The 15155-nt window shown below is 36.0% G+C and overlaps 1 long non-coding RNA gene across 1 annotated transcript in view; it reads right to left on the reverse strand.

The window, feature by feature from the left end:
- LOC131512205 (uncharacterized) overlaps positions 1 to 15155 on the reverse strand; it is a 315375-nt gene that overhangs the window by 76684 nt on the left and 223536 nt on the right. The window contains exon 4 of the long non-coding RNA XR_009262021.1: positions 898 to 1086. This is a non-coding gene — a long non-coding RNA (uncharacterized LOC131512205). The remainder of the gene's footprint in view (positions 1 to 897; positions 1087 to 15155) is intronic.

Consider the following 15155-nt stretch of genomic DNA (forward strand, 5'->3'; position numbering starts at 1 on the left):
TGGCTGGAGATAATAATATAATAATATGGATTTTTCAGTGAAACAAACAGGACTATTAAATATAATGTACCTCTGTTTCTCACTCCTGATGAAAGAAACAGACTTGAAATAAAAATATCCACCACTTTCATCACATTATGCTTATAGAGCTGAGGGGAAAGGAAATGGGCTAATTGGTATAGTAGTTTGTTAAAGAAGTGAATATGAGGGGTGGCCTGTCCATGGTTACAATCTTTTAACCTTTACATGACGTTTCTTGCCTTTCTGAAATTCAAACCGTTGTATAAACCTAACATCTTCTCCTAATAAATCCCACCCACTCCAACCCCATTCCGCCACAATTCACTTCCAAAGAAAATGGTATGTATTTAGGGCACTCAGTGAGTAACAACAAAAGTAAGACCAGTGTATCTTCCTGACGACAGCAATTTTGGGGACTTTAGGGCCAGTGAAGACACAGGGAAGCTGAGCTGGAAACAGTTTTGCATTGTGAATCATTATCAAAATTGTGAGCTCAATTCAGATTACAAAATCTTTATTACTGTGATGTTACAAAAACCCAAAAAGAACACAGCTGGATTCTCAGATGACAGGTGAATCTTCCAATTTCTGGCTGAAGACACCTCAATTTTGTGGTAATAAATTGTGCAAATTTGATGTGGACATTACTGTATTGAGAAACATGTGGAACCCTACTAGGTTATTATTACAGTGACTTTTTTCTGGCAGTAAGACTTACTTTATGATAAAAATTTAGCAGCCTATGGAGACCCCCCCCTCCCATAGGGAACTCTCTCCACACAAAAACTTTCTGGAATTTGATTAGCTTAAAACAGCAGCATTAAAACCCTACAATTTGCTCCCTGCCTATATTTCCAGTTTTAACTCTTAACTTACCTTCCTCAAATTCATACTTCGGCCAAGGTGTTCTGCTTACTGCCGCTGACCCTGGGTTGCATTTTCCTTACTTTTTCTGTCTTCTCTCCTCTCCCAAGCCCTTTGAGATCCAGTTAACATCCTGACTCTTCTTCAATAAAACCTTGCTCAATCTTTATAGTTTGACGTGATTCTCACTCCTCTGAATTCCTATAACAAATAAATTATGGAAAATTATTGTAAATCGTAACAATAAATGTTTGATATATTATTATAACATTTATATCTCATAATTCTACTGGACAATTTTTTCTGTTTATTAACTTTTATTCACCTTTTGTTTTATGAGATTCCAAGATACTCTCAGGTTCAATGATTTACTAGAACTCACAGAATTCGGAAAAGCTCTTATATTCACAGTTGCAATTTATCACAGTGAAAGGATACAGATTAAAATCAGCAAAAGCAAAAGATGCATAGGACAAAGTCCAGGAGAAACCAGGCACAAGCGTCCAGTTACCCTCTCCTATTAGAGTTGAATAGACAGCGCTTAGTTCTGCCAGGAACAATGTGTGACAACATTTGAGATGTATTATCAACCAGACATGCTCACTAGAACCTTGGTGTCCTAGGTTTTTATTATGAGTCAGTCATGTAGCAACTCCATTCTTACTCTCCACCCTCCCCACCCACCAGAGGTCAAACCAATACAGCATGGCTGAGGAAAGATAAAAACAGGCATTCACCATAAATTTCACTGTTAGCATAAACCATCTGCTGTGGTCCAAGGTCTCAGGTATACAAAGATACTCTTTTCAGGCATGATATTCCAAGGGCTCAGAGTTTGTCTCCCAGGAGCTAGTTAAGAACCAGTCCATCTGGGATGTGCAGGATTTGAGCACACCAAGCCCATTGAGTTAGCACTCTACTATGCACTTTATTTGGTAATATTGAGCTAACCATATTTGATGACTCTTCGGTGTCAGTGTAGAACAGAATCAACATTTTCTCCTCTGTGTTTAGTTACTACTCAATAAATACTTAAATTTTTTCATCATTATATATCTCCTACTCATTACTTCATATACCAAATATATTGTTCAGGTTTGTTATATCTTTCCTCTGCAGAGCAACATAAAGAATGTCAATTCTTGGCCAAATTCTCTTCTTTATTACAATGACATATTTCTACAGATATCTCATCTAAGTTTATGCAAGTAGAGCAGCAGCTAGAGTGACATTTTTCAATAGGAAGTGAGGATACGGAATGTGTACAGTTGTCCACTTGCATTATAAAACTAGAACAAATAAATGTGAAACCTGAGTTGTTTCTTTGAGGCCTGATGTGTCCCCCATCTCACCTAAAATAAGGGACTTACGTTGAAAGGTGTACATGTTTTTTGTTGTTATTTTTTTTTTGTTCGTTTTAAACGTTTATTTGTTTATTTTGAAGGGGGAGGGGCCGAGAGAGAGAATCACAAGCAGCCTCCATGATGTCAGCGTAGAGCCTGATGTGGGGCTCAAACTCATGAACTGTGAGATCACAACGTGAGCCAAGATCTCAAGAGCTGGATGCTTAACTGACTGAGCCACCCTGGTGTCCCAATATTTTTAAATAAGAAAAAAAAAAGACCAGAATGTCTAGATTTTATGTAAATAGATATGATTTAGCTAAGAATACTATTAGTGAAGAATATCAAACTAGCTTCAAAGCTAGAATGTATGGGGTGAAAGGCAAAATAATGTCATAATAAGAGTATGTGACTGGATATCAGGACTTCTGCTATGATAGGGACAATGTTATCTATTTACCACACTTTTAGGATATCCATATTCCCTAGCCGTCCTGGCAGTTAGGTTGAGGTCATCTGATTAATTCTCTTGAGTGAAATCTAACATGTCACTTAGTCCCAGGCGGCTAAAAGTGAGTGGAGGCTAAGTATTCCAGAAGGTGGGATTGCTTGACCTCTCTTAGACTTTATAAAAGAGGAAACAAATATTTGTTGTATTAAAGCCATTGAGATTTCAGGCCATTTGTTACTACAGTCAAACTTAGCCTGACCTGGCTACTATACCTGCACCATAATAACTCTGCAATTAGCAGTACAGTTGACCCTTGAACAATATGGGGGTTGGAGGTGCCAACCCTCCTACAATTGAAAATCCACAAATGATTTTTGACTTCCCCAAAACTTAACTACTAACAGTAGTTAACAGTCTACTGCTGACTGGAAGCCTTGCCTCTAACATAAACAGTTGGTTACATATTTTGCATATTATATGTATGATATACTGTATTCTTACAATAAAGTAAGCTAAAGGAAAGGAAATGTTATTAAGAAAACCTTAGGGAAGAGAAAAGACATTTACAATACTATACTATATAGAAAAAAATCCACTATAAGTGGATTCATGTATTTCAACCACTTTTTAAGGGTCAACCATATAACCAAAGGCAAGAGGCTTCAACTCTTCAGCTTCTAGTTTCCTGGAGCATAAAATGCATATGTTAGCTCTCTCTAAAGTTACCCTTAACTAAAAATGGTCATACAATTGGTTAAAAGCAAGGGCCCGGTAGATTCAATTACTGGCAGTGTCACTTAACTGTGATGTTAATCTCATTTGTCCTTTTCCACAAAATGAGGATATTAATGGTTAATACATATCATCATTTTTAAGTTGCACATGGAAAGCACTAGCCTGGTATATAGAAAGAGTTCTAAAAGTCAACAATTAATAGTCATACCCATAACAATAACAAGCACATTGGTTAAAAAAAGTTTACAAGTCAACAATAAATTTTGTTTTCTAAACATCCTTGCTTCAACAATGATATGGTTAACAGTAGTAAGTGCCTTTTATATCCAGCATTCTTAAACTTCTTCCTAACAACAGAAAAAGATAACAAAGTTAGCTTCTCCATTATTGTCCTGTAGTCATGTTTATGATACCAAAAAATGAGAAAACTTGGTTCACTCTAGTTCATGGAACTCTTACAGCATGAAACAAAAGTAAAAATGTTCTGCTGGGGTGCTCCAGTGTCAGAACCTGCTTTGATGATAAAGCGACATAACAAAAGTTTTTCCCCAGGGCACTATTCCCGACTATGAGACTTAGAGTCACTTTGAATTTCCTTGAATATACCTAAAAATGCCTCATTTCTATCTGAAAAGGAAGTTCACTGTAGCTTTGAAGCAAATATGTAAATACTAATGTATCAATCATGTATTATAACTGCTTGAAATTTTTTTTAATGCTGAACAGATAGTGTACAGATGATGATCCGTGGCCTACTAGGCATCATTGTCCACCCCTTTCTACATCTCCTCTGCCTCACAGGTAAGATGTCAAAACTACATTTTCCAGAACAACTAACAATCTGAGTCACATTCTGACAATGAGAAGCACTTAGGCTAGATCTGGAAGGTTGAAGAGAAGCCAGGAGTCTATGCTAGCAATGTGAGCAGATGAACAGTCTAACAAAGGCCTCCGGACAAAACTCCAGAGAATTGTCATCCACTTTTGAGACCCCAGCTGGAATGCTTAAATTAACATTTGTTTTTCTGATTGAAATCTGACTGACATAGAAATCTGACTAATATTATAAATATTAGTAAAGATTTTCTTGGAACTGCTTAGAACAATAGATTAAGAATAAAAATTAAAACCTATTAAAAGACTAGAAAAATTTTTAAGTTTATTCATTTATTATTTCAGGGAGAGAGAGAGAGAGAGAGAGAGAGAGAACAAGTGGAAGAGGGGCAGAGAGAGAGGGAGACACAGAATCTGAAGCAGGCTCCAGGCTCTGAGTTGTCAGCACAGAGCCCAACATGGGGCTCGAACCCACCAACCATTAGATCATGACCTGAGCCAAAGTCGGACACTTAACCAACTGAGCCACCCAGGGGCCCCAAGATTAGAAAATTTTTAACCCTTTGTCTTAAAATTCATTTCAAACTATACTCAAGAAATTTTATTTGATTGCAGTTTAATACCCTTTTAATGCTACATAATGTTCTTTATCTTTCTTTCTCTTTAGGCCCAGTGTTATTTTTGTACTACTGTATAGGCTCCTAAAATGAAGCTGGAAATAATGAGTACCCACCAATAGAAAATTTAAATATTCTATTTTAGAGATGCCTGGGTGGTTCAGTTGGTTGAGTGTCCAACTTCAGCTCAGGTCATGATCTTGCAGTTTGTGGGTTTGAGCCCTGAGTCAGGCTCTGTGCTGACAGCTCAGAGCCTAGAGCCTGCTTCAGATTCTGTGTGTGTGTCTCTCTCTCTCTGCCCCTCTTCTGCTTGTGCTCTGTCTCTCTTTCTTAAAAGTAAATAAACATTAAACATATGTTTTTAATTTTCTGTTATAAATTGTACTCGGCCTGTATTTGGCCTGTCTTTACAGATTCTTAAAGGTGCCTTGGCCGAGATAGAATACCAGAGACTAATTTTTAAAATATTTTCCTGTGGTCCCTTAGATCTACAAATTAAATCAAGAAACATGTGCTGAACACCTATACTGCTTGTGCTGTTTAAAAGCTTAAAATTCAGCAAGAAAAATACAAGCATGGGAATGTAGAAAACAATGAAACATATTTAAATAATACTTCAAGACAACAGTAGATGAAATGTTGCAAGGTAATGGAGGAGTCACTGCTCACATTATTTACCAGAAGACTCAGAAAAACTGTGGGGTCTTTTTATGCACACTTTCTCTGCCTTGTTGTCAGCCTTAAATATCATTAATAAAAGTTCTGTTTAATGTCTTGGTATAGGGTTCTAGCAGAGCCCATCATTCTAGATGATGCAAAGCCAGCCAGGTTCACAGCAGTAATTGTTGGTTAATTATATGATGAACTTTGTCTTGCCTAACTTTGCTCTCTTTCTCTATATTTTTATGAAGGTATATTGTGATATTTTTAGTTCCTGTTGAGGTGTGAATTATAGGCAAATACTGAATAGACAAGAAACTTCAAGTAACAACATAGAAGGAAATTAATCTGTTTGCTTTAGTTTGGGTGTTAAACATTGTATAAGAAACAAAGGGAATAGGATCACCCTACAAAATATTTCCAACTGGTGTGAAATGTTACTAGGAGAGGTCTTCAGGCTTGACAATGGGCTATATGTCAATGATAAATTAAGTCAAGTATGTTCAATACATAGAAACCACCTATCTATTAAAATCCTCTCTCATATTCCTCTTTTAACTTTAATACTTCTACTTGGGACTTTCCACTGAGTGAGCCTGGACTTTATGCACAGAAATTCATTCATCAGCACAGAGCAGAAACTGAAAACACACTCAAAACACTACAGGCCAAGAGAAAGGATTAAATTAAAAGATAAGGTAAACAAAGAAGGTCACAACCCCTCCCCCCCCATTACTCCAATTCACCTCATCTTCCTTTATCCATATTCTCAAGGTACTTTTTACTTATTATATGTCCATTTGTCCTTTTTAAGCTTTAATGATAGAGGAAATTTATTCACTAAAGGTAAGGACAAGCACAAAAGTTCCTTGAGTTTTTCTCCAGTTCTGTATTTCTCCCACCTATCAGTTCTCTTGTTAAGTCAAACTCCAAAATTTCAGATTTTAGGAAGGAGGGAATTTGGCTTGCTTCCAATTTTCTGGGTCTTACCATCTGGAAAGTAATAGTTAAATAGAAGATTTGCAATTCACTCTTTCCATTTAACAGGGAATACCTCCAGGAAAGGAAAAAGAAGATGACCCTGTCAAATATCCTCCTAAACATGCTAAGGCTAATGACTCCTAGCAAACACACTAATGGTATTTGCTTAGCAATACAGTCCTCATCAATAGGATATATCTGTTAAAAAATTGTTTATGGTAAAAACATACCCGGAATCAATGGATTTATAGACTGCTTCATGGAAAGTGTCATATAAACTACACAACTATCTGAGTTTAAAATGGAGATGTTTTACAACCCAAATAGCTTTTCCTCCATAGTTAACTGTACATCTCATTGGAGACTTCGTATATTAATCTGAGCCCAGGGATCACCCTGACGCAGAGGGAAAAAAAAAAAAAGGACCCAGTAAGGTGCCCTATTTCAGATCTCTCCCTGCTTCACCTATGTCTCCTGATTGTGTCCCTGAAATCATTATTAAAACTTGTTCTTGGCCAAAATCTGTCACTCATGTGTCTGATTTTGATAACGCAATCTTTGTATTATCTCACCATCCAATCATACCGATCACTTCTCTGACTCTAGCATCAAGCCCAGCCTTGAAAAACGTGTTCTACTTAGTTCTTGGGACTCAGTCCCTGCTCGGTATCCCAGCTCTGCTAACCAGGTCTTCCCTGGTTTCTGTCTCCTGAAACATCTCTTAATAAACTTGTTAAGAACCTCAGAATTTGCAGGACCAAGGTCCTACATTTTTAATGCCAGTCCCTACCAGAGATTTGAGTTTTGTTCCACAGCTTAGCACAATGACTATTGATTTTGTGTCTGTGGAAAGATGTGACTGGTTTGGCTTATGTGTTTGACTTTAAGAGTAGCACCCACTCTTGGGTTCTTGTCATCTTTTGTATCACATGTTGCAACCACAATGGGTCCCTTGTATGCTGAATCCTCCAGAGGACTCTGCAAAACTGTAGATACTATTTTCTGTTATCTTTTTAATAATTGTGGCTGGCCTTCCCACCTAGATCATAAGAGTAATTCCAGGTTAAGCCCTCCTTAATTTACCTGTCATGTCTTTATATGTGACAGGTAGTGTATCTTACAATTAATTTATATTCCACTTAGTCCACAGAACACATAATATATACTCAATAATTGCCTGTGGATAGAGAGAAGAAAAAGAGCCCACATAATGGCTACAGCTTACTTATACTCTCTGTGCACCAGACACACAGTGAGGAACATTACTGTATACAATTTCAAATCCTTGAAAAATATCCTGAAAAAAAACCCCATGATTTTAGTGATGAAGAACATGAAACTTAGGAACATCAGCTCTGTCCAAGGCTTTCCAGCTAGTAGAGCTGAGATTGAGAGATAGGCCTTTCCTGGTTCCAGGCCCATGACACCATAGTGGCTTCTTTTGCATTCTGTATTTGATTATCCTCCAATTTTGTCCAGGAGCTAAAGTAAAGGAACTTTATCAACTGAGTGTTGAGAATTCAACAGAAACAAGCAAAAGTATAATTTAGGGTATGAAGAAAGATGGCACAGGACTTTAGGGATTTAGCAGCAACACAAGAAGGAAAAACACATGACAAAAACCACTTCATACTAATTTCTTTCCTACTTCATTTAAATTCCTTGCAAAGAGGTTCTAAGCATTGTTCAGATTGTTTTGTTTCCTCTTTATTGTTTTCTAACACGTAATGAAAAATTCAATTTAATCATGGGCTACATAGTTTTCATTTGGAGGGTCAAAATTAGAAGTCACATAACTCTAGACCTATCTTTAAAAATTACTTACAATTATTTACACTGCAATTCTGTCAGTAATGGTTTTTCACACTCATATGCAGAACCTAATTCAGAGGCTCCTCAAGTGAGAAGTTCTATTTTTACATTTAACCACTGAAGAGAAAGCATACTTAGCAGAAACATCTTTTAAAATGAACATGGAAATGTACTGATCATCAATCAAACAAGAACAGCTACTTTTTAAGGCAGAATAATGTAGAAACCAATCTGCCCCAATCCTTCTGGGGTCTTTGAGAAACCTCAGTTGATTTCTCAAGTCAGTATAAAGTTGATTTCTCAAGTCACACATTTGGGCACTAGATCTTAACCTCCTGAGCAACATATGTATTTCAGTGCCAAGGAAATATGCATTAGGTGTTTATTAAGTGTCTCTTAACAGATGTTTGTCAACTAAACTGAAAACACCTCTGTCTCTGGAAGAGGAAAGGAAAAGAGTGGAATAGTGAGAGAAAAAAGGAAGGTAACAAGTCAGCTAAGTCAGTAGACAATGCAATGTCTTTAGTAGCTAAGAATTTCCCAAGCATACAGGCCCCAATTTAACCCCCAATTTTAATATATGATCCCAAATTCTTACCCTTATCCTTTGCTGCATAAGGTCCCTTCAAAAGCCCATGATCTCCAGATTGGAGTAGGAGGTTCATGTGGTTCCACCTCTGATTATTAATTTTGTTATTTTTATGGGGGAATTTCTTGTTATAATAACATTACTATGCTACAGGGCTTAGTTACCAAGGTAGTGAGAAGCGTCATTGTGTAGTTTATTCTTAGTTAAACCTTTTTCCTCCATTTGGTCAAAATCCAACTGGGTTCTTTGTTCCCCCTTCCTGTGATGGCAAAAACATCACAGTTTTCACTTTCCTACTTATTTTGTATGCTATTAACAGATGATTATTTTATCTGTTATTAACAGATATTTCTAACCTATACACTTTTTCTTGAATTTACTAATGCATTTAATTTTACCTATGAAGCCTTGATATCCTTCTCTTCTTCAATGTAATAAATAGTGTTTTTGAACAATTTTGCCATTTGAGAGTGGTAAAATAATTTCAAAATCAAAATATGTAATGTTTTTCAAATCTTACTGGTAAAATTATATTTAATATGGTATATGAGTGTGCAGTGGTATTTTGATATAATGTAGGTTTCAGCTTCTAAATAAGAGTGTGTAAGGCCTGTGAAGGTCTTTATATGGCCCTGAAGCTAAGAAGTGAGCTAGAGAGTTCATACAGTTATTAAACAATTAGTTGAGAGTCTATTACATCTCACAAACTCTGTTAGGTGCCAAGGGGCGTACAAATAAGTATAAAGTACTACTTATGAATCTTAGGAGCTAACAACAAATCTGGGGAGTATGGAAGTGACTAACTGTTCACAGATCTTTGTTGCCATTCTTAGTACATCATCAAGCTATTATCAGTGTTTCCATACATTGAGATGGACCATGGGACTGAGTTTGTCTGTCTAGTGGAATGTGGGCAGAAGTGATGCATGAATTTCTCAAATTTAGCTATGTACCTAAAACTTAGTATGATCACTGTAACCCTACATAGTTCTATGGGTTAGCAGGTTGCCAAACTGCATTACGCTGATTTCTTCAACTTTCCCCCAGCAGGAAGTCTCACCATTCTTACCCTTATCCCTCTTGTTGCAATAACAGGACCAGAGCAGAGACAAATTAAACATTTTGTAAGATGATGTTATAAGGACAAAATAAAAACTTTTCAAATGAAACTTCATAGCACCTTAAAAAGCTGTTAAAATTCCGGTCCAAAATTAATTACCATAACCACTGTACTTGGCCACTAAAACCTCAGGTAAATATCCTTACTGTCTCTTTTTTTCCTTAAACTATTGACTCCATGTGGAGTATCCAATGAAAGCATCAGAAGCCCTAGGGGATAGTTGTTACACTAAACACAATCAGCCTGGGTCTCTGAATGATTGCATGGAGCAGAGGCCCTCTCCCCCATGTCTATACATTGTAAAATGAGCAAGAATTAAACTTCGGTTGTTTATACCAAAATCAGAGGTAGTTTGTTATAGCAGCATATCCTGAATAATATAGTCAGAGTTTAAATCTCTGTTCTTCCACTTACTATGTGATCTCAGATAAATTATTTAAGCCTTAATTTTCTTATCTTTAAAGTGGCAATAATGATATCAGTCTGCTCCACAGAATTGGTATATGGATTCAATGAAATATAATATACATCAATATATACTAACTGTATATACTATATACTATATATACTGTACATACAGTATATGTACTGTATATACTATATACTAACTGTACATGGTTATAATATAAAATATATCTGAATTTTTAAAACTCCTGTCCATAAGGAGGTCAGCATCTAGTATAGCCCTATAGTTGGTAATAATCAATAAAACATCATTACTTGATTAAATATTATTTCTTGATTAAATATTTCTTGATTAAATATTTTATTTGATTAAATTTATTTGATTAAATATTATATCTAAACCTTTATAAGTTCTTTGCAATCTTATAATCTCAGAACAAATCAACAAATTTTTAAAAATTTGTTTTCATAAACAATTTAATTTATTTTAAATCTGTAATTTTGCAAATTTTTTGTAGAGCTGGTCTATTGTATTATTTTTCTTCCTAGTGACATTGTGATTTTAAATGAAGAAGTGCAGCAGAATGACATTTTTTACCATTGTTTTTGCTTTTTTGTAGATAATAATATGGTAGGCAAAGACAGATTAATATTAGAATTACATTCTAATTAGCTTACATAACATAATTAGCTTACATTATGATGAAAAAATTTTAATGGTCTCTTTGCCTTCTTTCAATCCATCCTTCACCTTGCTTTATTCATCTTTAAAAAGATAAGTCTTCCTGAAATCATTATTATATAACTAATTTGTATTTAAATAAAATTTTAAAAAATTAAAATGAAAAGGTAAGTCTGATCATGTGATTCCCCTGTTCAATATTTCCCTCCTGAGTCATAAAGTCCCCATGACTTTCAGTGGCTTATAAGGCCTTCTGTTAGGTAATTGCACTCACCTTTTTGGTTTCATTTTCCTCCATATTCACCCCATGCCTCAACCTGATGGAACTATTTGGACTTCCTAGAATATACAATGCTTTTGCTCAAAATGTTTCCTCTGCCTAGAAGGCATTTTCCCCTTATATGCTAAACACCTGCATGGATTGCAGGACTCAGCTTGAGTCTTACCTTCTTTCTGAATTCTTTCTGTATACTTCTACTACTCCTTTCATTAAATAGAATTGTACTATGATTCATTTACGCCCAGTTATTCCCGTTAATAATTTATCACATCCACTTGTGTTTATATAGGTGTTGCCTACTAGACTGTTGGCTCTATGAAGGTAGGGTAGGAGAGATATCTCCAAAGAATGAGCCCAAGTAGATCCTACCTACATGATCTTTTTATGTCTCTAAACTGCACCTCTAGTTTACTGTGCTTAATATGAAATAGCAAAGAGAAGACACTTGGTGCTTAAGGGCACAGCCTTGGAATCTGACCTAAGTTTCAGATCTGCCATATTAACTGTGTGGCCTTCACCAAACTACTTAAGATTATTTCATTTTTTCATCTGTAAAATTGAGATGATAATAATTCCTGACTCATAGGATTTTAGGTAGGATTAAATGAGGCAATGCCTAGCACTCAATAAATATTATTATTATTATCCTTTATGTAGCTATGCATTTGTTTTAGAAAAGTAAAAAAGTGCATATCTCATTTAAATAGTGACATAAACCCATTTGGAAGAGCAAATTTGTTTCCTGTTTGAAATGTAACACAGAAAAAACTAGGACTTTTCTGATAGTTCTTTCTAATGTAAAGGATTTGATTTTTCTATATGGGCTTAAAGTAAGGCATATACCCCCATCAGTTTGATGTAAATTTAGATTGTAAAATATATTCATTCAACTGATGCTGTATTTCCAGTCAACTAATTTGGTCACTTCAAGACATATTCCTTTTCTTTTTTCTTCTGGCTATCTCTGCAACTTCACCCAATGTTCCTGCCAAGTGGACCTCCTACAATTCCCTAGATGTTATCTACTAGTCCCTCACCGAAACTTCTACAAACCTTTCTCTTCTGCCTGGAATTACCTTTCCCTCCATAGATAACACTCCATCTCCAAATTTAGCCCAGTGGTTATCTCAGGTAGGATGTTTTCCCACTATTTTCATCATTCTTTTTTTTTTTTTCTTTCTTCTCTGTGCTCCCAAAGCAATCCATGTGCATACTTTTATCATAATATTTACTATTGCATTGGAACTGTCTATTTGCTTTTCTGTCTTTCCCTAACTAGATACCTATTCTTTGGGGCAGGAGCCATAGCCACATTCACAGACCAGCAGCATCAACACCACTCTCACTGACCTATTAGAAAGACAAATTCTTGGGGCACCTGGGTGGCTCAGTCAGTTAAGCATCTGACTCGGCTTCAGCTCAGGTCGTGATCTCAGTTTGTGGGTTCAAGTCCACATCAGGCTCTGTGCTGGCAGCACGGAGCCTGCTTGGTATCCTCTCTCTCTCTCTCTCTCTCCCCCTCCCTCCCTCCCTCCCTCCCTCCCTCTCTCTCTCCCTTCCCCCCACTCCTCCTTGAACTCTCTCTCTCAAAATAATTAAATGAACATTAAAAGAAAGAAAGAAAGAAAGAAAGAAAGAAAGAAAGAAAGAAAGAAAGAAAAAAAGAAAGAAAGAAAGAAAGAAAGAAAGAAAGAAAGAAAGAAAGAAAGAAAGAAAGAAAGAGACAAATTCTTGGGCCCTACCCCAGACCTACTGGAACAGAAACCCAGGGTGGAGCCCAGGAATCTCTGTTTTAACAAGCCCACCAAGTGCTTCCAATGCCACAAATTGAAAATTCAGGCTCTACAATAAAAGAAGTGAAAAATATACAACTACACACAATAGTAGGGAAGAATTTACAAATATATTGTTCAGTGAAATAAGCAAGACTCAAGGAGAGTGTGTTCCATGTATCTCAATTTATGTACATTGTAAAAATAGGCAAAATTAATCATGTTATTAGAGTACAGTATATATGGTTAGCCTTGGTCAGGCAGACTGCATAATTTGCAAGGCCCAGTACAAAAAGAAAATGCAGGGCCCTTGTTTAAAATGAAACCCTTTAAATACTTTCCACATATATTAAGCTCTAGAAATTTTACTCTCCCAATGTCTACTTTGGGATGAATTAACTTTATCTTTAGTATCAGAAATTGTTTGAGGTGCAATGATAACGACATGAAAAAAAAGTTGGAATCATGGAAGGAAACTCCTTTGAATAAGGAAGAATTTGGTAGAAATAAATAAGTGCTTAATAAATGGCAAATCTTGTTTTATTTGAAACAACAGAGTACAAAGCAATTTATCAGAAATACGTTAAATACATGCAGCCTTCTTGATATTTTGTTACTATACAGCACAATATATTATGATAAAGGGCTTAATAGACATAGTCTTGTCATTCTTGTGCTAAACATCTAGGCCAAACAGAAACTTCAAGCACTGGAATCTTCTGTGTGTAAGTTAGCATGAAATACAGCCCTGTTTCCAGTAGAAAATGTGTCAGTAATCAGCAATTTCTAGAAACAGGTTTTGTGAGGGAACGATGGGAAACCACATAAACATGGGCACCATGTGAGAGTAAAAGGAGATGCCAAAAAAAGAAAAAAGGACATGAATCAGTTTCTTCTTTTTTTAATTAAAAACAATTTTTTAATATTTATCTATTTTTGAGAGAGAGAGACAGAGCACAAGCAGGGGAGGGGTAGAGAGAAAGGAAAACACACACAGAATCTGAAACAGGCTCCAGGCTCTGAGCTATCTGCTCAGAGCCTGATGTGGGGCTCGAACTCACAAGCTATGAGAACATGACCTAAGCTGAAGTCAGATGCTTAACCAACTGAGCCACTGAGGCACCTCATGAATCAGCTTCTTCTACTTCATATTTTTGTACAAGGGCTTTCTGGATTTAAGCACACTAATATGCCCCAGGCTCAAAGGGTAACTTACTTTCAAAGCTATAAACATAGATAGCTGTTTGCATCTGAGAGAAGCCTGTCACAGCAATCTGAGGTGTGATATATTTTTCCTGAGAGTGGTGTTCCTTCAGGGGAATAAAAAGATATCATATTTGTGAAAATTAAGAACACATCAGTCTCTTCTTGAACAGGAGGCTCTAGCTTGGCATCTTTTGGGACAGGGTAGGGGGAATCTTCATATTCCCTGAAATATAAAGTGTATTAATGACAGGGAGTATATGTTCTTTGGATCGTTCTTAAAGCTCTTAATTATGTAAGAAATCTTGTTCAGAAGACATGTGACTGCACAAGTAGTAACTGTATTTTCCATCCTAATATAATAAAAATATAGCTATTAAGTCCCACAGTTTAGAAACATTGTTTATATTATCTCATGAGAACCACTGTCCATCAACATAACTTAATGACATCTTTTCTCATCATTGTCATCATAATTATCTATGAAGTGGTGAATATTGCAAATACAATTGTTCTCTAAAGAAGACACCAGTCTGCATGAACAAGGTATAGACATATACAATCTCATGTATTTTAAACAAACATTGGACAACCAAATCAGTTTATGCCAATAGTTGCAAAAATACAATGTCATGATCCCTGCCCTTTTCAAACGGTGACAGTAACATACTAGAAGTCTAACAAATGGATGGAATTCTGTGAAAAAGAACTCATCAACAAAATGAAATGCAGTGTGTGTCAATTTTCATGGCAGAGAATAATTCTCTCCTTTAGTAAAAATACTGA

This window comes from Neofelis nebulosa, chromosome 5 (assembly GCF_028018385.1).
Source record: "Neofelis nebulosa isolate mNeoNeb1 chromosome 5, mNeoNeb1.pri, whole genome shotgun sequence".
NCBI lineage: Eukaryota > Metazoa > Chordata > Mammalia > Carnivora > Felidae > Neofelis > Neofelis nebulosa.